We start from the raw sequence: 25,254 nt of genomic DNA, 5'->3' as shown, positions 1-25,254 counted from the left end.
AAAACAAAAAGACCAGAGAACATAAATTGGTAAATGGTAATTTTGACATGTATATGGGACCTGGAGATAAATAAATTGAGTTTCTAGTTAGAAATCAGGATCTCTACGGAAAATGCTCAAACCATGAGCAAGATAAGGGTATGCAAACATTTTCTATGAGGGGCTAGAAAGCAAATATTTTTGGCTTTGCAGGCTATTTTATTTACTGTTTTTACTCAACTCTAATATTGAAGCACAGAAGCAGTCACAAGCAATCAAAAAAAGTGTTCTGTGTTCCAATAAAACTTTATTTGTAAAAATGGGTGCCAGAATGTATCCATCCCACTTAGCATAATTTCCCAAATTCTGAAATTGAAGGCAAATGAACTCTTGGGATAAAGACTGCCAAGAAATAACATATGGAAGCAAATTAGTGTGATATGAAATTTGAATATAAGTAGTTCTGAATATCAATTGAATTTTAGTAAGTGTATAGATTATAAATACAAGCTTTGCAGTCAGACCAAGACATACAAAGCATGACTCTGGTTTATGTTGACTGTGTATGGAAACAGGTTGAAATTTAACCTCTAAAACTCAGCTCCTTTGATTATACAAGAGGACAATTGTGACAGCTAGCACTGAATATGGGGTAAAGAACATATTGCTATTTATACCAATCCTTAGAATAAATGTATTATTATCTTCTTTTAAAAGTAGATATAGGGCCCACTCAGAACCTCCAGGAGTGACCCTTGTGCAGAGAACCAAAATATCCCTTGGGTACTGTGGCAGTGTCTTCAAAACAGCACAGTGTTTTAAGGTATGTGAAATATTTTTTATAATTCAAAACCAAAAGTTACTGAATGCCCACAGAGTTAAGGCCTTCTGAAATGTTTTACTATTATAGAGTAATGCCTTTAACTTTATCCTAGACTTCATCTTATGACCTGCGCAAATATCAAGATCTCTAATTATAGAGGACTGATTTTGTCAACCAGAACTGAGCAGAACGTTTCCTGGCATCATAAAAAGATCTTAAGGTTCAATAAAGGGCATGGTTGTTAGCCTGTAGTTGGTCTCATGACAGTATGCTTCAAGGGTGGAGAAACCCTGTATCTCTTAGGCCAAGGGAATTCCCTTTCAAATTTCCCCAATACTTACTGTGCCTATGCAAAAAAAAAAAAAAAAAAAAAAAAAAAAGGCACAAAACCTTGTCACACCAGCCCTCCTTCCTTTTTTCTTCTTTTTTGTTATTTAGTAGTTGTTTATTGTGTTCTATTGTGTATTTTGCCAATGCTTCTTCTGCATATTTTTCTCTTTTTTTCCCCTTTTCTTCTTTTAAACTGATATTGATAGCTCCTAGATAGATTCCTCTCAGCTTTTTTTCCTCAAAAGAACCATAGAGGCCCGGGAAGGTGGCGCTAGAGTTAAGGTGTCTGCCTTGCAAGCGCTAGCGTAGGATGGACCGGACTGTGGTTCAATCCCCCGGTGTCCCTTATGGTCCCTCCAAGCCAGGGGCAATTTCTGAGCCCATAGCCAGGAGTAACCCCTGAGCGTCAAACGGGTGTGGCCCAAAAACCAAAAAAAAAAAAAAAAAAAAAAAAAGAACCATAGAACTTGAATCATCTTTTTCTATCTCATAAATTAAGGGGGGGGGAGAAAGTGGTACAGTTATCTGAACGTTGAGTGACAATAAATAGTGATCAGGTCTAAATACCAAACCCAAAGTCAAAAACAACAGAATCAAGATCTACAACAAGCTATATACAAAGGAGACTTGTTACACTAGCAGCTCAGGAGGCAAAGAGGGGAAGTATTGGATGCATGCAGGGAACAGGGGTGAAGGGAGGTCAACATCATTCGGGTGTGGGGGAATTGCCCTAATTCACTATCACTATGTACCTTAAATATAAATGTGAAGACTTGTAAATCACATGGGCCTCAATAAGAATTATTAAAAAGAAATAAAAAAAAGTAGTACCTTTAAATTAATCTTTTGATTCTACTCTAGTATGCCTCAATTCCACTCTAGAATGCCAAATAACATAGTAGGAGAACAATGTTTTCCTTAGTGGTTGATTATCTTCAATGTAAATCATAACAATTTGATAGAGAAATTAAAGAATTGAGAGCTCCAACTATTCCCTTTACAGACTATAATCCATGCCAGAAATGAAAGCATCCTTTGGGAGAGAAACCTACTCTTGTAGAACAAACTAAATTTCTTGCAAAGATTAGATTTTGAGAGATAGTAGCATTTACAGAAAATGTTTAATATATCCCCTTACTAATTGAATTTTCTGCCTTTTCTCTGTTAATAGAAAGGATAAGTTCAGAATATCTGTTCCATATTATTGAAATTCAGTGTCATTAATACTTTCAGGCTACTAATGTAAAAGAGGTCACCACTTCAAAGACTAAAAGATGGCTAAAAATAAGTCAACCTTCCTAAGTCAGGAGGCAGGAAGAGCCCAGAAAATCAGAAGTTAGTAACTGCTTGCCTAGAATTGCGCAATAAACATTATCTTTGACATTCAAAGACCCAACATTTCCTCATTTCACTTTGACAGAAATGACCTTAAAAGTGTATTTAGTCTGAATACTAGCTTCTCTGCTCCCTGAAAGAACAGTGTGATTCATACATGTTCCAATTTATATCTATTTTGCATAAATGAAGCTGACTTGCAGAAAATACTGGATTCATTACCATGTAAAATACAGCCATTAGCAGAAAATCTAGTAACTATATTCCCAGACATAACAAATCAGACTCAGGAGTCTGGGCTGAAGTTGGCAGTTGAAAAGAGTGATATTTCTAAAAGAAGAAAGCTTTCCCTCTGGTAGAAATAATCACCAGGTAAGTTAAACAGTGCCAAAAAGTAAAACTACAGTGGACCATTCCTAACTACTATCAAGAAAAATACTCTGGGGGCCAGAGAGATAGCTTGGAGGTAAGGCATTTGCTTTGCATGCAGAAGAACGATGATTCAAATCCTAGCATCCCATATGGTCTCCAGAGCCTGCCAGGAGCGATTTCTGAGTGTAGAGTCAGAGCACTGCCAGGTGTGACCCCCCCCAAAAGAAAAAAAACTCTATGTTCCCACAACCAATGAGGGAACATTGCACTGGTGAAGGGGGGGGTGTTCTTTTTATGACTGAAACCTCACTACAATTATGTTTGTGATCATGGTGTTTAAATAAAGATATTATTAAAAAAAAGTTTTTTCCTCAAAAATAAAATTCAAGTCCTAAAAAAAAAAATCTAAGTGTCAATGCTAGGAATAGAGCATGGTTTTTCTACTCCTATTTTATTATCTATTCTTATATAAAAAAGATTTAGATCATCAATGTTATTAAGACCCATTCCTAGCTACAATGGGATTTTACTTATAGCTGTTTTCTTTCCATGTATCTTTAGTTGTGGGAAGACATTAACATTGGTGAAGGGAAGAGGACACTGGTGAAGAGATTGGTGTTGGAGCATTCTACTTCTGAAACTCAATGGAGAATAACTTTGTAACTTTGTAATTCATCATGATTGATGTTAATAAAAGGAAAAATAGAGTCTAAGTCAAAAATTAAAAAAAAAGAAAACTACTCAAATGAACCTATAACACTGGCATAATATTCAAGTATGTGTGTGTTTCGAAGCAACAATGCACTTAGGTACAGAGAATAGACTTCTAGTCACCAATTGGGAAAAAGATTGGGCTGAGGGAGTCAGTGGTAAAGGAGGTCTATTGCATGTAGATCAAGAGAAGTTAAAAATTTTTGGAAGGTGATCATGTTGTAATGTTGTGATGAAGTACTATACTGCACAATTCTAACTCTATGCTATAATACACTATTAAAAAATCCACACGTTTCTCTAATCCTTTAGTAAGCTATCTTATAGTTAGAAAACTTGATTAAGAATCACATGGGGCTGGAGAGATAGCATGGAGGTAAGGCGTTTGCCTTTCATGCAAGAGGTCATCGGTTCGAATCCCAGCGTCCCATATGGTCCCCCGTGCCTGCCAGGAGCAATTTCTGAGCATGGAGCCAGGAGTAACCCCTGAGCACTGCCGGGAGTGACCCAAAAACCACAAAAAAAAAAAAAAAAAAAAAAAAGAATCACATGCCAGGGCATGTGATAGCACAGCAGTAGGGCTTTTGCCTTGCATGCAGCCGACCCAGGAGGGGCACGGTTTGATTCCTGGCATCCCATGTAGGCCCCCAGCCTGCCAGGGGTGATTTCTGAATGCAGAGCCAGGATTAACCCCTGAGCACTGTGGGGTGTGGCCCAACAACCAATCAATCGATCAATAAAGTTGAAAAAAAATAATCACATGCCTCAAATACCTATTAATTTTGACTTCATAGGTATTAACACACAATGAATATATTAGCATTGTGCCAATCAGTTGCTACTACTAGGAAGAAGCCACCATTTAGTGGCAGAAATAAGGAGCACAATTTACAATGAATGTCACAGTACAAGGAGGATGATAGGGAAATCCAGTACAGGGTAATGGCAATACAATATCTCAATAGGGGAAGGTCCACAGAAGAAAGTAGATGAATAAAAGAAACATTTCATGAATGTTAACTACATGTCAGACACATATGAAGGGTGCAAATGAGCTGAGGCCTCAGCCCATTCCCCAGTAAGTGAAGCTTCATCTGTTAGCAAAATATATTTAAAAAGTAAAAAAAAAAATATGGAGAGAGGGTCAAAAGAATTTGCTAAGTCTAGTTGATTGGGAAGTTTCCTCTGAGGAATTAACATTTTCTTTGATGTCTGAATGAAAGAAGAAACATCTCTCTGTTTCTTTTAATCTATAAAAACTATAAGAGAAAATTAAGTGTGATTTGGTCTCACATTTTGGAGGCAAAACCTATGGGGCTATTTGGGCTTAATTTAAAATATTAGAAAGTGTCAGATTATGTAAAAATACTATAAGATCAAGCAACTGGAAATCAGTCAACAATAATTCAATATTGTCACTCATGACAATTCAACTAATAATGCCTCAGTTACCTACAAAACAGGTTGCAACTTACAGCTGATAGCAAGCATACTCTCTCAAATTCATGAGAAAACCCATGACCATCAGAGAAAAACCATCAGAGAAAACCATCAGAGAAAAAACTCGAAGCTAAATGTTGCCTTCCTCCATATACATAACTTGTTTAACTTCATAATTGCTTTAGCCATATATACTCATGTTATACATTAGCAAAGGGCCCTAGCACAACCAAAAACCTATATGACAAATAATAAGGGCAAAGCCTTATGGCAAATTCAGGAGTCCAACCTTCAAAATCAAGAAGAGCTGATGATTAGGAAAGAGCCCATCTGGTTCTGACACCTACACTCTACTTTTCAGCAAGCTTGATATGGAAGAAAGAAAGCAAAGAGCATAGGGTCAAGGAGAATGAGTTTTCTGTTTAACTTCATAGACAAAGTACATAACTATTCAATGTTAAAGGCAAGGTAACATGGTGACCTTTAAGTCCTGGGGCAATAGCTTATGTGGTAGAATGTATATCTAGTGTGCAGAAGGCCTTGATGGATCCTTGGCACAAAATGGCCCCTACAGTACTGCCACATATGGCCTTGATGGCCTTCAGAATCAACATACCAAGTCAAGCTCAAGTACCAAATTATCAAATCTCAACTGGTCCATGAGTCCTCTAAAATGAATTTTAAAATTCTGAGTGACATTAAATAACATAAGGCCAAGTTTATGAAGGGATGTTAAAAATACTTTGGTAGACTTAACTAAAGCTTTTTAGGAAACATAAAAAGTACCCATAAGTTAGTGGCTGGTTTCCAATTCACACACACACAGCACCTTTTCAAGCAGGCCACAGAGTATGTCATCCACAGAAGCCAAACCTCAGCTAGGTACTTCCCAAATCTTTTCTTCAAAACATCCGTTTTGCTAAGGAAGGCATACTACATGAAAAGAAGTGCTATCTAGGTTCTTGGAAATTAGTGGGGAAAATTCAAACACCAACATGCTATCGGGTTGATTCAATGAAAACAATGTGAGGCACAGAAAGAAAATTGTGACTAGCAGGGACTATGGAAAATAATTTTAAGTTCTTTTGCTCCAAGTTCCTAGACTCTTTCTTCTAGAGCTTCCAACTGCTATTACTGGTAGAGAAAACTCAAACTGAGGCTTTTCAAATCTCAAGAAAGCAACATGCATGGCCAGAGAACTAGACAGAAACTGTTCTTTGTCAAAAGCAGTCCCCAAACCATTCAGAGGATGCTCAGGAACACAGCCAAGAAAAGACAATAAAACTAGCATGGGAGTCATCTGAATCTTGAACCAATTAAGACCAGGTGGCTCACAGAAAACAGATTCTAAAATTACAGAAGGTGACACACCAGGCATGAGACATGGTTTTTAAACACCATAAAATCAATTGAATGAAAATAAAAAATATGAGTTGTATTATCTTAAGTTAAAAAAAAACCCTAACGATTTTTAGACATTTAATAAAATAAATCAATACAATGTGAGTAGTCTTACAATTATAGACTACTTATACAGCTGAGTTATACAGAGAGCTATTATGTATTTTTATCATTATGTCAAGTACATAAATGGTATCCCAAAGTGAACATCCTCAGGTTGCATGCCCCTTGGAGCTTCTTGAAATCTGAGGTAAAATTCTGGGGCTTAGATCAACAAGATGAGCACATCTCTGAAAACTGGATAACAGACAAGCATGAACAAGGACACACTGGGAAGCTTTGAGTTTGTCCAGTCCAATGTTTCAATTTGGATATATTCATTTGGTCCATTTTGAAAGGGCATATGGGGCTGGAGCAGTGGTGCAAGCAGTAGGGTGTTTGCTTTGCACACACTAGCCTAGGATGGACCTTGGTTTGATCCCCTGGCATCCCATATGGTCCCTCAAGCCAGGAGTGATTTCTAAGCACATAGCCAGGAGTCACCCCTGAGCATCACCGGGTATGGTCCAAAAACCAAAAAATAAAAATAAAGAAAAAGGGGCAAAGAAAACAGAAGAACGGAACTTATCCATATGTAGAAATTTTTCTTTTACACACTGAAGCATAGCAAATGCATATTTTTTTCTGGTTTATGAGGTTTCTCTCTAGCATCAGCACATTGATTTCTTGAGTCTTACAAAAGCTTTTTTTATTGTGCCTGCCCCACAGATTTACACTTCTGTAACTCCTGTCAGACATCATCTTTGCTTTATGAATAAATAAACCTATGCTCAAGGGAAACATTGATTTAAGAGGAAAAATCAATACCCATCTAGCTTGTGATAGACTTGAGCTTTAAGGCTACTTATCCCCAAAGCACAATGCAATACTGAGTTCTAAATCTAGACTTTTTGTTTCCTAAAAGGTAAACTAATGTTGGCAGGCAGAATTCTGTCTTCTACGATCTGCACAAAAGCAAAGTTCTCTCTCCTGTTTTTTGTTGTTGTTGTTTGTTTGTTTGCCTTTTGGGTCACACCTGGTGATGCTCAGGGGTTACTCATGGCTATGTGCTCAGAAATTGTTCCTGGCTCGGGGGACCATATGGTACAATGGGAGATCAAACCGAGGTCCGTCCTGGTTCAACAGCATGCAAGGCAAATGCCCTACCACTGCGCTATCACTCTGGCCCCTCTCTCTTTATCTAGGTAATTCTATGTCACTGGACATAGTTCCAACAAGGGAAGAGAATGGATGGAAAAGAGAAACTAGAATGGATGTACAAGCATAACAAAATCTTAAACATGTGTAATGTGACACAGATTGTGAACAAAGGTAAATTCACAGCAGAATGAATTCTGTTGTGTATTTAAAAAATTTCATGAGTTTGAAAAGTATATTTTGTTCGGAGAAAATTCTATTTGGCTAATATCAACCCAAAACGTTGACAGAAGTTCACTTTGAGTAATGGTTTAATAGAAAAACTTTTATTACATGGGTACTTTGCATTTTCTAACTTTGGTAATAAATATGTATACTGTATATATGTATATATGAATACTTTTTGCCTCCCCCAGGCATACTGCTTTTAAAATTAAAAAAATACAATAAATGTAGCAAAAAAATTATACTAATTGCAAAGCATTTCACTAATTAGTGACCTAGAGATAGTCAAGATTTATATAATGACTCACATATACAATTAATTCTAAACTTGAATATGTGGAAGGGTAAAAACAGGTTAATATTAAAATCACTGATTAAAAAAAATAGAACTAGCAACTTAAGCCACAATTAACTATAACTCTGAGAGCCACAGATCAAACAAGAGACAAAAGCTGGCTAAATTCCTCATTTCCTTAACTTTATAATCACCTTCTAACCTAAATCTATTTTCACAGTGAGACAGTTGTTAAAAGTTCTGACAGGCTTGTGGTAGCCTTTGATTACAAAGCCACACCAGAAAAGCTTGCTTAGAATTTGTTTGAATTCAAAATGAAACACTTCTTTTTCCTTAACTCCTCAGAGATGCCCATCATCACTAGCATGTTGACTGTGACCTTTCAGAAAAGATAATGTGTTTGCTGATTTGAATTAGGGGTTCAGTCTTACTAGATTATCACCGATGCTGTCTGTCCTCATGGGTTGACTTTTTGATAGGCAGGAAAAAACAACTCTGGAAACCTGGAACATCATTCAAACTACCAAACCCAAAGTCAACGACAACAGAATCAAGATCTACAACAAGCTATATACAAAGGGGACCACTTACACTGGCAGTCCAGGGGGCCAAGGGAGGAAGGATGGGATGCAACACTGGTGTTGGAAAATTGCCCTAATCAACTGTCACTATGTACCTTAAATATAACTCTGAAAGACTTGCAATTCACATAGGTCTCAATATAAATTATTAAAATAAATAAATTGTAGAGAAACAAACAAAAAAGATGTCTTAAGTAGGCAAGTAAAAAGTCTGAAAATGGGTTGAGATACTATTTTTTCTGAGGTTGGAGGCATAGACACACCAGCAGTGCCCAAGGGGTTTCCTCCTGGTTGTAAGTTCAGGATTACTCCTGGTGGTGCTCAGGGCAAGGCGAGAGCCCTGCTTGCTGACTAGCTCTCTGGTCCCAAGGCAAAGTTTTAATCCCAAATTTAATCCTTATAAAAGTAACTACTATTATCACCAAAATTAAGGAGGATTTGATAGAATCATTTCCACAAGGGAGAAGCTTCACAGTGATATATTTTGAAAGTCTGTAGTCACCGTGTAAGGAGTTGCTTAAGGACTAATTGTAGCAGAAGAGGAAGAGAGGCCATAATTTGCTTTTAATAGCTCTAATACATTAACTGAAAGTATTTTAAAAAGTCAGAAAGCAAAAAAATTGTTGCTGAGAAAAAATGCTGACAGTGAGTCTGAGAGAAGCACAATTTAGGATTTCTTTTCACAAAAAAAATACTACCTTAGTCTTAAAGTCCCAAAGATACAGTTGCGTCAAGAAATAAAAGCATGTACTGGACAAAATATTAAATGTGATAGGAGAAAAAGTAGTAAGAGAGAATCCTGCCCCCAAGCTTAGTGTCTATAGGAGGATCAGACTTTTAAGTGGCTTACTACAATCAGTCTGTAAAATAGAGAAATAACGGAGGAATTACGGGAGCCTAGCTAAAAATGGAAAAGACTGCCCAGAACAGAGAGAAACTGATGAGGCTGAACAGATTGGCATTTCTTAAGGAAAAGGGGACAGGGGCACTGAAAAATACCTTAAGGCTTTGAGGACTTGCTTTATATAGAAGAGACCTGGATCTGATCTCAGGCACCATGTGGTCTGATTGTTGCCAGGAGCAAAACCTGAGCACCACTGTGTATGGCTCAACAAAATGAAAAATTGCAAAGGTAAACGGGGACAAGGGTATTTCAGGAAATTGAGTAAAACATGTAAAGGTTTACATCCATTCTGACAGGCATGCCAAGACTGTGGGTCTACTACCAGCTCCCACAGCAGTCGTTGAGTGGAAAATCATATTATAAATGTGGAGCAAGGTAACTAGAAGGAAGGTCTGAATGGAAGAGAGCTGTATTAGTCTGCTGAAGCAACAAATTGGCACAAGATTTGATGGGAACTAGCTCTTAAGAAATATGGGGGAGGCTGAATGAAAGATTTTTTTCAGGGAATATTTATGACAACTAGCAATTGATGTGACCCCTGGTCACTATTTCTGTAATGTTCTAATGTATTTTTAATGCAGAATCTTCTGTGGAATGAATGTTCTGTGGCACTTTAGACTGGAATCCTCTCATATAGGTTTGACAGTAATGCTTTGAATTGAAATATTGATTCCTGAAGAAGGAATCAGTTGTAGGTAGAAGATGAGTGAACAAGGTAGGAAGACAGTCTTAGTTATATAGATACTAATTTTGAGAGTTGTTTCTGACATATGGATGAAGTCAATAGAAACATTGGCTTTAAGGAATTTGGTCCAGAAAAACTAGAAATTTTGGGTCCCAGAATATTTTAAGACAGAAAAAAAAATCTCAGTTAAATTTAAGCAATTAATCAGGTACAAAAGCTTCTATAAAAATACAAAGCTTTCCAGAAACTTAAATGGACTATAATTCTACTACAGAAATATCTGACACTATTCTACAATATACAGATTCTAGAATAAAGCTTTAAATTTCCCCCAACTGGAAAATGCTCTACATTTCAGGCCTTCAAATAAAATATATAGAGGTGAGCAGCTCTACTGAAAATGTGTTTATGTAAATTATATTTAATTCCTGAATTGAGATTTCTGTACAATGTTAGATCAGAGGAAAATGTCTTTCTGGTGTGCAAATAAGCAAAACTCTTAATGCACCAATTCTTCAAGTTAACAAACAAAAGGCAAGCTGTTGGCCAGGATCTGCAGTTATATTTTGAGAGACCTCAGAGGTACCAAATGACCTTGAAATAGCTCCTGGGCCTTTCCCGAAGAAAATGGATTATACTGTCCAGAGAAAGAATTCCTTAAACGTTGAAGAAAACTTTAAGACAGAGGCATATTTTACAAAATTACTTCTCTGAAAATACGAAGACTGTTCATGCCAGATGTGCTTCTTCTTTTCTCTAACCAGGGAGGAATTGGGTAATGATGTATAATGAATAGGGGTCAGTCAGGTCACACTGCCTGAGGTCTGTAAATCTTTTCAATGGGTGGACATAGCACTTCAAAGTCCAAAGTCCAGAATTCATTATAAAAGTTGACAACAACCATGCAAGTTAATAAAGAATGTCTTTGCATTACCTAGTTCCTTTAGGTTGGATGCTTTTTCCTTTTGATTTTTGTTCTGATCAAAAATTGTGTACGTAGTTTTTAGAGGACTTGGTTGTTATTATTATTAATAAGTTGCTTATTAATACTATTATTAATAACAATGAAATTATTAATGTACTTAATAACTGCAACTTAAGTTGCTTTGTGGGTTTCTGGTGAGGGTGGTCAACACTGTTTGGAAATCTCCACTAATGTCTTCAATCCACCCTTAAGGTCCTTCACTTATTACTCCCATGCTCAGGGTGAGGAAAGAGTTTGTGAGAGGGTAGGCAGTTTGCTCAATTTTACAGTGGCTGACAAAGCAGTATCAGTGGAATGGCACAAATGAAATAAAGGAAAGCATATATTAGCAGAGGGTTGATGCCTTGGTTTCCATAAAAAATGACCCATGATGCCAAGTGCAAAATTGGACTAGCACATGTCCTGGAGATGGTTCTATCTCAAAGTTAAACGTTGCATTTTTACACTTCAACCACAGCCCCGCAGTAAAGTAATGATGACTATACAATGGTAAGACAAAAGCAAATGTGAATAGAGAAAATGGAGAATAAACAAAAGAAATGAATACCTTATAATCACGTTATCCTCAACAAACTTGCATGCTGAACTGCTGAAATCTGAAGAACTGTGGATATTCTGTTGAGGAAACACAACAGGAAACTATTTCAAACCTCTCAAGAAGCATAAAACTGCATTGACTAAGGTCGTTCATTTGAGTCCCTTTTCTTTACTTACTTATGTTTAGAATTAGTAAACACCTGATTCCACCTCTGACTCACAGGCATCGACACTAAGAATTTTTGAGGTGTTCCAAGTATCTTCGGTTTAGATAAAACACAGAATAGGGATGTGCTTCATGAAGACCACAGCCTTGTCAGAACCAGGAAGACTGAAATAAAACTTCACAGCAGTTCACTAAAATTGGTGTAGAAGATTAAGTCATAGTATTTTAGGTTTTCCTCTTGAAAAATGTTCTATTTTGTTCTCACCATTTCCCTGGGTTAAAATACAAGTAGATCACTTATAAAGAGCACTTCCTTCAAGAGGAAATGTGATGCAAGTTGGAGAAATGTCATTGTAAATCTAAGGTTCTGCTTTTGTAAATCTTGGTTCTAAGAAGTCATCATAAAATATGCTGAGTAAAGAGCCCTGAAAAATGAAAGACAAACCCAATGGCCCAACTGAATATTCCCAGGGGGGAAAAAAAACACAAACTGATGAAAACCAATAGAATTTTTTTTCATTCTTGGTAAAGTTTAAACAGAAAAAGAGCTATTTCATAGAAATATTTTATGGCAAAGTAAAACTTCGAAAAAGCAAAGTAGTCAATAGCATGCAAGAGGTTTTCCTTCCATGAGCCTCATGTGAGACCCTCAGGTTGGCAGTTCCCCAACCTTCTCTTCTGCCCCATAAGGGCCCTCACAGGGGCTTAAGGGCCACATTGAAGTGAGCTCCAAGAAAAAAGTGCAGAGAAAGATAGAGCAGAGTTACTCATAGAAAGAGACAGGAAAAGGGTCCAGATGACATTTATTGGAGTCCATATTTGTTTGTTTTTTGGTTTGGAGTCACACCCAGAGGTGCTCAAGGGTTACTCCTAGCTCTGTGCTCAGAAATCGCTCCTGGCAGGCTTGGGGAACCTTATGGGATGCTGGGGATCAAACCCAGGTCAGCACATGCAAGGCAAACACCCTACTTGCTGTGCTATCATTCCAGGCCTGGAGTGCAGGGTTAGCAAAGAATTCTCTCCTTTTCACTTTTTTGCTGGCACTATGAACCCCTCAGCAGTACAGCTCAGCAACACTGTGGTTTCTGGAAGGTTTCCATTCTAGCCTGAAAATCTGCCTTTTATAAGTCAGGAAGTTGCATTTCTAGCTCTCAATAACTATATCAGAAACAAGTGTTTAGGACTAGCATGTGGTGTAAGTGAAAAAAATTTATTTGAGATGCTGCTTAACCTGTCAAACACTTAGTGATCACTCTTTCTGTATTCCACACAAGCAAATAAGGTCTTGTTCAACTGACCAAGTTGCAACATATCCGATGGAGAGAGACATAACTAACAGCAAGCATGCACAGGTTATGAATCAGCCCAGGAAAGAGCATGAGAGCCCCGTATGGACAGCACTCCACAGCTCTTGGGAGAAAATCCAAGCCACTCTCTTGGCATGTCTGACAGGCTTCCTGTCACAGTGCTGCCAGCTTGCACTGTATTTATTTCATCATCTATCTCATGATCTTTACTTCCCAACTTATCTTTAGGTTTGGTTTTAGGTTTCCCCAAACTATCTTTACTTCCCAAAGCACTAGCTCTTTGCCCATGAGGTTTCTAGCCTTGATTTTTTAATATTTTTGGATAAGTTAAATAACTTTAATGGAAATGAGTTTCTGATAAAGTACTGATATTTAAGCTAAAGGACCCATATGTATTATAATGATGAAGAGTCCGGGTTCCTAGTACCCAGTAGGTGGGACTTCAGTTTGTCCCAGATTGATTTCTCATCCTAGGCCATCAATCCTTCTCAATCTTTTTTTCTTTCATTTAATCTTCACTCAAAAAACTAACCAAACTGGGTGCTGAGATAAAGTGACTTGCATGGCACCCCTTAATTAACAATAGTGCTAACTACTGTGTCAAAAAGGTAAGAGAGGGAAAGAAAGAGAGAGAGGAAGAGAGAGAATGTGTGCATGAGAGAGAGAAGCAAAATGCCTGCCCCAGAGACGGGCAGAATGGAAGGGGAATAGGGAATATTGGTGGCAGGAAAAGTACACTAGTAAAGAGCAGTGTATATTCTATGACTGAACCTCAATCATAAGCAATCTTGTAGCCATGATGCCTAAATAAAAAATTTCTAATAAAAAAGAATAGAAACTAACTGGGCCTGGAAAGATAGTATAGTGGGTTATGATGCTTGCTTCTAACATGACCTACCCTGGTTCAATTCCCAGCACTGCCATATAATCATCTATGCACTGCTACAAGTAATCTCTGAGCACAGAAATAGTCTTGAGTACAGCCAGGTATAGCCAAACCTCTTCTACCCACTTCTTGGAATATATCTCAAAGACCAAAACCAATGGAGAAGACATTTGCACTCCTATGCTCATTGTGGCATTATACACAATAGCCAAAATCTGGAAACAGCCCAAGTTCCCAAGAGAAGTTGACTCCATTAAGAAACTATGGTACATATACACAGTTCATTATTACTCAGCTTGAAGAAAAGATAAAATTCAGGCAATTTGCTGCTACATGGATTTATCTGGAAAGTATCATGCTGAGTGAAGTTAGTCAGGGGGAGAAAGATTGACTTAAAATGATTTTTCTCATCTGTGGGATATTAAGAAATACAGCAGGGTAATTAAAAATTCCCAAAGACAAAGAAAACAAACCTTAAAAATTGATCTTTATTAGGGAGCTTGCCAGGGGGAATGTAGGGGATAATAGGATAGGGAAGGTAACACTACAGCAATAGTGGAAGGAAATGATCAAATGGAAGAGGGGAGTAGTGCTAAAAGGTTATAAAATTTTATGCCTGAACTCTGTTAACAGCAGTATGGTAAGCCAGAACACCAAAAAATGTATTAAAATGTGCCTGTGATAGAGACAGGCTAGTGAGTGGGAGAAAAACTGGGGACACTGATGGAGGGAAGTGGGCACTGGTGAAGTGATTGATGTTGGAACATTGTACGACTGAAACTGGTCATAAATTTATTTCATGATGTCTAAATAATTTTTAAAATAAAAAAAACTAAATAATACTGTAAAGGACAAAACAATGGCATTTTGCCACAGATAATCATTTTTTAAGGGGGTCAGCATTCCCTACTCTCCAAAACTATCTCCAGACTTTGAAGTTTGCCCTTTAATAGAAAAATTCCTACCAGTTGAGAATCACTGGTCTAAAATGAATGATACATTAAAATAATAAAAATGAAAATTCCATATTAGTCTGAATGGAAGCTATCAGAGATGCAGAAGGAGAGAGAAGGCACAGGTATGAATCACCTAATGGATTTTTCTCTCTGTATGAGCATGGACGCTTTAATTAAATTCACTAAATGCCTTTTTAAAACATCTTTCCTAAGACTACAAGGAAGAAGGCATATATAACTGCAGAATTTTTATTTGGTGCTAATTGGTTATACACTTCACCAATATTCTCAAGTAAAGAGCAGCCTAGAATAGGTAGGTAGGTTAAATTCTGGATTAAACTACTAATTCCTCTGAAAGCATTTAATATAAGAATAAGGGACAGAAATTAGATATGGGTTATTACTCCTCATCTCACCATTATCTGTTGGGTTCATTGCTTTCTATACATTTCAGGCATGTACTATTCCAAAGGATACCCCAAATCTGGGAGCCTTTATAATCTAATCTATCCAAAATATTCAGAGTAGCATTTAAAAATACCTATGTTAATAACCATTTTCCTGCTTGGATTAATTTTTTCCTTTCTGATTCTGTAGTAATACAACCACCATTTTTTAATAACTAGGCAAAGACTTTCTTTAAGGAAGAATGTCTGAGTGCTGGCGACTATTCTAGATTGATGAAGAGAATTCTTGGCCCTTCTAGTGAAGATGAGAGACAAACTAATTTGGCAATACAGAAATGTTTTTGTAACTTATTTTATTTTATATGTAATTGAATCACTGTAAGCTACACAGTTACAAAGTTGTTTATGATAGAATTCCAGTCACACAATGTACAACATTTCTCTCTTCAAGATTCCCAATTTACTTTCTGCTCTCCCCAACTGCCCTTTCTCCGGCCTGCCTCTGTGGCAGACATTTTTCTTCTTTTATCTCTCTCTCTCTTCCTTTTTTCTTTTAGACAATGTGGTATGCAATAACGTTAGTGAAGGGATATCAGTGCATTTCAATTTGCCTCCTATTAGCATCCAGTTCTTGTCCAGAGTGATCATTTCCAACTATTGTTGTCATAGAGGCCCCTTTGCTGCCCTACCTGTACTGCTCTGGCTCTTTGTAGTAAGATTCCAACCATGGATTGATCATCCTGGCCTTCAAGTCTGTTGTTTGGTATTATTACCATATTAACATTTTTATACCCCACAAATGAGTGCTCATATGGCAAGACACTTTAAATCATCACCGAAAAAAGCAAATGAAGACAGAGCTGGGCACTGACCTTGGAAAGGGAAATTAATAAAACACCCTCAGAGGAAAAAATGCTAATGGGCCAGAAGCCAGAAGGTGTTGGGGAGGGGCTGAGTCAGGAAGTGGGGTACAAGGCATAACACGTTTTAATAGTTGGTGTCTTCTGGGTAATCATCACATGCCCAATCCTACCACCCCATTGCAGAAAGAACCCAACCTGAATACATACACAGAAATTTAGGAATATTTGTTGAATAGAAAGAAGAAAGTTCACTGCTAAGTCACAATACCAAGAAGGAGAAGGGAAGTGTAAGTGTAAGCTGAACACAAAGATGAAGAAGAAAAAAGAAGTCCTGAGGGGGAAAAACATGGTGCGCAGGAGAGAGTACACAGCTGGTAGGACATCTACCTTGCACCCAGCTGATCCAGATTCAATGCCTGTACATAATATCATCCCCTGAGCCTCACCAGGAATAATTCTTGAGCACAGAGATAGGAATAAGCCCTACACACAGCTGGTTTGAAAAACAAAGCAAAAATAGAGCAAACAACAACTATAACAATAAAAGCCCCAAATACAATAAAAGAAGGGTGGGGAGACATCGGGGAGGTATAAGATGGGGGCACAGTGTTCTTGTAAACACAAATCACCAGCATAGGTGAAATTTTAGGGAAGAGTTATGTAGGTGATAAAAGATAACTGAGAAGGAAGCAAAGAGTCTGAGAGTGCAGGAAAGGAGCCTTATAAAGAGAAAGGACAGAATCTAATCTATAGAGAGCTGGAGGATTAATGGCAGAGTTCGAGGTGACTTGGAATTAAGAAGCAGGTTAGGAGCCAAGACAGATGTAAGAGAAGATGGTATGTGAATGGAATCTTTGAAAAAAAAAACACACAGGGTAAAAAAACCTATATATGTCTGAAGAATATTCCTGGAATAGCAGTACTAGCAATAGCTGGGGATTTGCTGGAACCCCAGAGTCAGTCTCAGGCCTACCCTCAGACCTAAGTGCACTGACCCACAAGTTAGAGGTGACTCACAGGCATGTTGCATTTGGAGAACAGACTTCTGTCTAATTCAAGGTAGTGCAACTTCCCCTTGACTAGGAGCCACCAGTAACCTATAAAATAATGCTGTTGGATAGGGCTCTGGGCTTTAGAACTTCACTGGGGCTCTGTTAACCATTCTTTACTTTAAATGCCTCATTCTGGCTTCTGGGATTTCTATCCAGAATGCCTCCCACCCTTGCTCCTGTCCAGTCTGGCAGCCCCCACCCCTAGATGGCAGGCTTTAGACTCTATTCATCAAAGAACCTTGCCCTCCATGCTTACCCAGCATCCTGGAATGTAGCAAACAGGCAAAGAGCACCCCTTCACTTACTAAGAAGCCCTCTGCTCTAATATGTCAGATATTTAGTAGTCTTGGTCTAACCTGAACAACTCTGAGGTTTCACAGATAAATTACAAGACTCTGGTGTCAGGTACATAATGCTGACACTTGCATCTTCTTAAAAATTTGGTTTCCCAAAATAATAACTGGGCATTCTCTATCTTCTTTAATATAAACAACCCACCTTGGTTCTTTTCTAGCTCATTTAAAAATAAAACAAGGGAAACAGCAGCTCTGCAGAACTTCACAAGATAAAAGATGAGGTTGATCCCAATTAATGTCATCTTTGCTTCAATGAAAGCTTTTTTCCCAGTAAACAGGGTGTGACATTTTCATTAACCCCCATGCCAAGACTCACACATAAATCAGTCTAAAAATATCAAATTTATTATCTCCCTCCTCTTTCCTTTCACAACCCCAGTGATTTCAGATGCATCAGCAAGCGACAGTTTTATGAGGATTTCTAGCAATTGCCAGTTATGAACCAGGCTCCTGGAAGACGATGCTTCATATGCTATACATTCTCATTTCAGGTAATGTTTATCAGAAAGTCACGAGATCCATATTTATTGTGAGGCTAGTCTTATAGATAGAAAAACTGAGGTTTGGAAATATCCGACAGTAATTGCACCTGTGAATGAGCGAGCCCAATTTCAAGTCCAAATGTACCTGCCTCACACAAATCATTTCAAAGAAGACAAAGCTATTGCCTTAGAGGAAGGCAATGTGGTTTTCTTGCCCTCTTTGTATCCTGAAGCATATACACAATTGCCACTCTGAATACTGCTATTAAAGAGAAGGTATGAACCAAGTCAGAAAAAAAACAAAACAGTACAGGGGTTAAGGTAACTGACACCCAGATTTATCACTGGCACTGCATTTGGTACCCTAAGCTTTTCCAAAGGCCACTTCTGAGGTCACAGCAGAAATAACCCCTAAGTACCACGAGGATGGAGGAGAAAGAAGAGGAAGATAAAGTGGAGGAGGAGGAAGAGGAGGAGAAAGAAAATTAAAGAAGGCTATGGAACTAACCTTCCCATTCCACAAGCTTAATTTCTAATAGACAGTTTTGAAAGATCAGAGAGATAGTACAGCAGGTAAGTCTTTTGCCTTACACACAGCCAACCTAGGTTCCATTACCATCACCACCACCACCACCACATATTATTGCTTGATACGTGAATTCACCATATTTTGTTCCTTCACTTCTTGTAGTGATCCCTGACCACAGAGTCAGAAATAATTCCTGAGCACAGCTGGGTGTGAGCTAAAATGAAATTAAATTAAAAAAGAAAACTTGGCCATTGTCTGCTACTGTTGTTGCTGTAGTCAGGGGACACAGAGTATTTGAAAATTGAAGCCAGAGCTTCACACATATGAGTTGTTCTGCTTACTTAAGTCACACCTCTGGTCTCTGGACTCTTGCTTATTTTGTAGAGGCCACCCATTGGTACAAGGGGGGACAACCAACACCATGCCTAATGGTGCTAAGTATATGTGCATATATGGGAGAGGTCCAGAGATGAACTTCAGGACCCATCTCCTGACCCCAAAACTTTGGTTTTTAAGTAAACATCAAAAGGCAAGATTAAATAGTTTCCCAGGCTTTAAAAGGAACAAAAGATAAGAAGAAATAAATATTCTTGATGGAGATTCCAATTAACACAGCAGTCATGAACAATGACAAACTCTTGGCACTGGAGTACAGAACCAAATACCAAAGGGCAGGCAGAAGAGAAATATGAAGACTAGAAGAGACAGTGGGGATAGTGGTGGAACAATTTAGTAGTGGTGGGATGTAGTGAGTTGGGTTTTGGGGGTGGAGAATGGGCCACAGTTGGTGGGGCTGAGGGGGATACACTTGGCTCTGGCTCAGGAATCACTTTTGGTGGGTTTGGGAAACCATATAGGGCACTGGGATGAAATCTGGGTGGGCAACATTCAAGGCAAAGGCCCGGCCCACTGTACTATTTATTACTCTGGTACCGAAGTGTAGTAAGTCTGTATATCAGTATCATAAATTTTATGAATTTTAGTGAAAGAAATTAGTTTAAATTGTAAGAAAACTATAGTTTTTATTGGAGAAAAAGAGGAGAGATAGTCAAGAGAGAACATGGGTTCTTCCAGAGGACAAAAGAGCATCAATACTTCTATACTCAAAACTCTACTAGTACTATAACTTGCTATACTATAATAAATTCAAAATATGCTTAAAAATGAGCTTAGCAAGGGATGCTGGCTGCACTGTTTAATAAATAAAAGTTTATTTCAAAAACTAAGAAAATGTTTTCACTGAATAAAGAAGAAAGCAACTTAAAAAAATAAGAAAAAGTCTAAAACTTCACCCTTTGAACCTGGTTTGGATAAATATGTCTCACTCAATTTTCATTCCTGTATTGAGTACTGTCTCACTGCCTATTTTGCTAAGCTGTCAGGTCTGATAAGGCAAGGACCAAATTAATTTTATCCTTTTTGTAAAGCACATCAAAGTGTTCCGCATAATTAGGCACTTACAGGGGTTTTGGCGATGATGATTATGAAGAATGAGAACGGTGAATACCATGCATGTCCATGCAACCTTCCTGCCTTTCTGAAAAGACAGAGGCTCACACTCTGAGACTTGCGAAATGAGTGGAAGCCTAAGCTGAAAACTAGGCAGAACCAGCTCAACCACATGTGGTCTGTGGCCCAGCAGCTGCAATATCACCCAGAAATTCATTGGAAGCCCTTGAGCCTGCCCCTACTCCCAGGCCTTCACTCTATCTGCATTTAAACAGGATGCACCTGAAAGGTTGAAAAGCACAAGCTGGGAAGCACCTCCTCTGGTCACTTTATTTGACAAAGGCAGGGTTACGAGAAGGCCTCAGGGCAGTCAGTTACAGAGCCAGAACTGAACTGGACCTCATGGCTCCCAATCTTAACATTCTACATACCACTTCCTCCTCCTTTAGGAATCACCCCCCCACCCACACACACACTCTTAAAACTACTCTTCTGAGATTTTTAATAGGTGCTACATAGTAAATAATTATCTCTAGTTTGCTGCAGTCTCAGTGGTTTTTGTGGAACACCAAACAACTTTTGTGTTTTGATGCTGGAAATATTTACAAGTTGCTAGAAAAAAAGAATGTGGAAAGCATCTTATAGCAGCAGCCATACTCGGTGTTCATGGCCAGAGGTGAGAAAGTACATTGTGGAGAACTGGACACCAAGGTACCTGGGAGGAAATCTGGATGCTATATTTTGGCACATATGAACTCCAGTGATGTGGCTCAGGATGCAACCCCACCTTGAACTTCTACCTCTTACTCCTGAGTCTTGACTTAACAGAAAACTGCTGTGAAGTTCTACAGTTCAATCAAATAAATGAATAAAATTCAACACTCAATAAAAACTATTCCACTGGGTGGTGCTGGGAAGTATGCATTGGAAAATGTATGAAAATCTTGATTGGGGTTGCTGTTAAAAAGGTAGTTTGTCACTATATCATTTATTTATTTTTCTGTTCTTTTATAATTATTATAGATCTATTACAGTTTTGGTAAGATGATTGCCTCCCTCCTTCCCCTTCTCTCTCTCACTCTCTCTCTTTCACACACACACACACACACACACACACACACACACACACACATACACACACACACACAGGAAAACCACTCATATTGATAAACATCCCCAAAGCATATTGTGACTGCCATTCTTTATTCTTCCTTATTTGATTAAGTGGCTTCCCAAGATGTTGATTCATTATTTTAAAATAGAGACTGCTTCAGATGCCCTTGTAGGTACAGAGTAAAGGAGCACTTCTCCAAGAAGAAAAAAAAGAGTACAGCACAGAGACGTTGCCATTTATGAAAGGAAACACTGACCATTGTGTGGAGAAAGCAAAGCTGTCTTTCTGTCCTTGCAGCTGATAACAGACCAGATACTTGTCATAGGCAAACACCCCATGGGGAAAAGACCATCATCATTCCCATTTTACAAATGAAGGGCAAGTTCATAGAGGTCCATTGTGAACTCAAGGTCACAAAACTAGTGGGGGCCGGAGAGATAGCATGGAGGTAAGGTGTTTGCCTTTCATGCAGGAGGTCATCGGTTTAAATCCCAGCGTCCCATAAGGTCCCCCGTATGCCCGCCAGGAGCAATTTCTGAGCCTGGAGCCAGGAATAACCCCTAAGCACTGCCGGTTGTGACCTAAAAACCACACACACACACACAAAATAATAAAAAAAACTAGTGGAAGAGGCATGACTGGGGACATAGATGTCACAACCATCTTGTGCCAGGTTCAACTCTTATTACACTTAACTTTTGCTGTTCATAATCTTTTGCTCTCTTATTGTCCTTTTTCTCCTACGAAGATTTGAGTTTTGCCCACAATAGAATTAGACACTTCTGGTCTGGTGAGGCCCTTTCCAGGTCTGGATGTTCTCTTTAAACAAAGATGACACACAGAGCTGGAACACCCACAGATTAGCTTCTGAGCAGCCTTTTTTTTTCCTGGAATTGCCCCCCCCCCACAACTTTCTATCAGAAGTTGGTGAGTCACACAGCCCAAAGTGAAGGTTATCATCTTCATAGAACGTTTCAATCATGCCTCAATCCTAACTCAATTGTTGCAAACATTGCCACCTCTTATCTAGTGCTTGATTCAAAAACTAAAACCCACTTTTCATGATAGTGATATCATTATCTTCACACAGTATCTAATCGCTTTGTAGTTAGTTCAGTGTGAATGCAACCAGTCAGCCCACTGGTGAACAAATGTCCACGCTCATGAAAATGTGCTAAGTACTACAGAGTATATCAATTTGTCACATCTTTGTCCTTCCCTTATGGAAAATTCCCCTTCTGTAAACGATTAATTTCCATTTCTTCCTAAACTATTTCAGATTTAGTATTTGCGAATCAAGAGAGTTAAAGTGAGGCCTTGAGAAAAAAAGAGGGGGAGTTCTGAATATGGTAGCCCTTGAATATTTGTAAGACACCACGATGCAGGGAAATATTCTCTTTGTGCATAAGATAGCATGAAATGATCTGCTTATAAGCATATCATTAAAACTCCAGACAGAACTAGCAGAAAACCACTAGCAAAAAATGATGAAGCAACTATAATGATTGAGATAATAACTGTTCATTATCACTCATTTCCAAAGTCCCAGAGAAGACCTATATCATTATATACATGCTTATTTTATACAGTGACTGTATTTCATTAAGTGGATTCATAATTTCAGCACCTCCATTTTTTTTTGTTTTTTGGCCACACCCAGTGACACTCGGGGGTTACTCCTGGCTATGCACTCAGAAATCGCTCCTGGCTTGGGGGACCATAAGGGATGCCAGGGGATCGAACCGCAGTCCGTCCTAGGCTAGCATACGCAAGGCAGATGCCTTACCACTTGCGCCACTGCTCTGGCCCCTAGCACCTCATTTCTATAAAAGGCTTAAGTTCCATATCTTCAAATTTTCTAACAATTCAGGTTTTCAGAAATACAACTTTAAATTTTTTTTGGGGGGGCACACCCAGTGACACTCAGAGTTTACTCCTGGCTATGCACTCAGAAATCACTCCTGGCTTGGGGGACCATAAGGGATGCTGGGGGATCAAACCGTGGTCCATCCTAGGTTAGCTGTGTGCAAGGCAAATGACCTACCGCTTCCACCACAGCTCCGGCCCCAGAAATACAACTTGAAGAAGTTTACAATTAGGGAACATCCAGCTATTCAAAATGTCCTAGTACAAGGCAGAATATGAGGGTTAAAAAAATAGTAAATGTAGCAGTTGAAAAGAGTACAGCAGGTAGGGTGCCTACCCTAGACACTGTCGATCCAGGTTTGATTTTTCCAGTATGCTATTTGGTACCCCAAGCCTCACCTAGAGTTATCCCTGAGCACAGAATCAGGAGCAAGGCCTAACACCAATGGGCATGGTCCCTAAACAAAACCAAACAAAAATTTAGTAGAATTTGAAGTATAAATTCTTAGTGAAGAGATCAGAAAGGCTGTCTGAATCACCAGAGTCATCTTTGGGGGTTTGGAGAGGATGGTGTGCAAAGAAAGAACAGACTTGGCAGAGGTTATAATTCTGCTAGTATTAATATGTAGAAAAATCACAAATTCAAGTGCTGACCGGAGTCAAGCAGATACAATATATCAATGAAGTACAAATTATGAACTCTTGGAAAGTCTGATTTGGTAGAGAAGTGGGTAGAAATGTTATTTCCTTCTATGCTACTTTAGAAAACACAACTAAGTCACACCATGATAAAAGAACAGCTAATGATAGGCAGCAATATCTGGGAGACAATATGGAATGGTGAATAGTATGGCAAGAATGCCTCATATATAGTGAGAGTTGGCAAACATATGTGTGTACTTCATGTGAGGGCATTTGGTATTGTGTACTGGGTGTTAACATATTTTCTATTTTGCTTTATTTTGTTTTTCCTGAAAAGCTAGGAACCTATACTTGACATAATATACTATTTAAGTATATGAAATTAATTTTAAACATTTAATTAATACTCTATTGCTCAACGTAGGTGAAGAAACAAATTATGCTTCAGAATTGGGACTGAGGGCAACTTAGTCAATAACTTCTGTTAAGGGTTTTGGAAAGGACCTTAATAGCAGAGGCCTGGAAAGGAATCCTACATAAAGTTTCTGATATTAGCACTTGGTTCCAAAAAATAGTCAGACATTAAGTTAATAGCAATCAATACAATGAGAGGAAACTGATTAATAAAGAGTGTAGGGGGTCGGAGAGATAGCACAGCGGTAGGGTGTTTGCCTTGTATGCACTCAATCCAGGACGAATGGTGGTTTAAATCCTGGCATCCTATATGATCCCCAGAGCCTGCCAGGGGTAATTTCTGAGCACAAAGTCAGGAGTAACCCCTGAGCGCCATCGGTTGTAACCAAAAACAAAAACAAAAGTGTAGACTACAGAAACAGACTGCATAGCTCAACTGAAACTCACAGTTCATTAGGGAAAATTATTTCACCTTTCCTTGTCTCAGTTTCTCTTCAATAAAATGGCATTGACTGGGGATGGAGAAATAGCACAGAGGTTAAAGCTTGCCTTGCATGTGGCCAACCCTATTCAACCCCTGGCACCAAACATGATCACCTGAGCAGCACCAGGAGTGATGCCTGAACAAAATCAAGTGTAGTTCCCTCAAACCATAGTAAAATAAAATGATACTGGCTTCACTGGGTGCTGGGAATTTAATAAATAATCTTCACTAACATATTCCATGTGATTATGGAGAGCTGTGACTCCACATACCAATGTAACGGTCTCTCTTGCCTTCTTTTCTAACCAGAAACAAAAAAGTATAGTTTTACTTGAATGAGTTAATTCATGCTCACATCTTTCTGAATTTGCAGTTGGACACTGAATCATATGTTTCAGATGAAATGATTCAAAAGAAATAAAAGGCATTCTTCATTTTAAAAATAAGTCACCTGAAGAAGTCATGTAATTGCAGATTCTTA

The 25,254-nt window shown here is 38.5% G+C and overlaps 1 long non-coding RNA gene across 1 annotated transcript in view; it reads right to left on the bottom strand.

Annotated features, from left to right (window-relative positions):
• Positions 1–25,254, bottom strand: part of LOC126020563 (uncharacterized) — a 97,881-nt gene that overhangs the window by 29,656 nt on the left and 42,971 nt on the right. The window contains exon 2 of the long non-coding RNA XR_007499607.1: positions 11,811–11,878. This is a non-coding gene — a long non-coding RNA (uncharacterized LOC126020563). The remainder of the gene's footprint in view (positions 1–11,810; positions 11,879–25,254) is intronic.

Source organism: Suncus etruscus, chromosome 10 (assembly GCF_024139225.1).
Source record: "Suncus etruscus isolate mSunEtr1 chromosome 10, mSunEtr1.pri.cur, whole genome shotgun sequence".
NCBI lineage: Eukaryota > Metazoa > Chordata > Mammalia > Eulipotyphla > Soricidae > Suncus > Suncus etruscus.
This window is presented reverse-complemented; position numbering and strand designations above follow the sequence as displayed.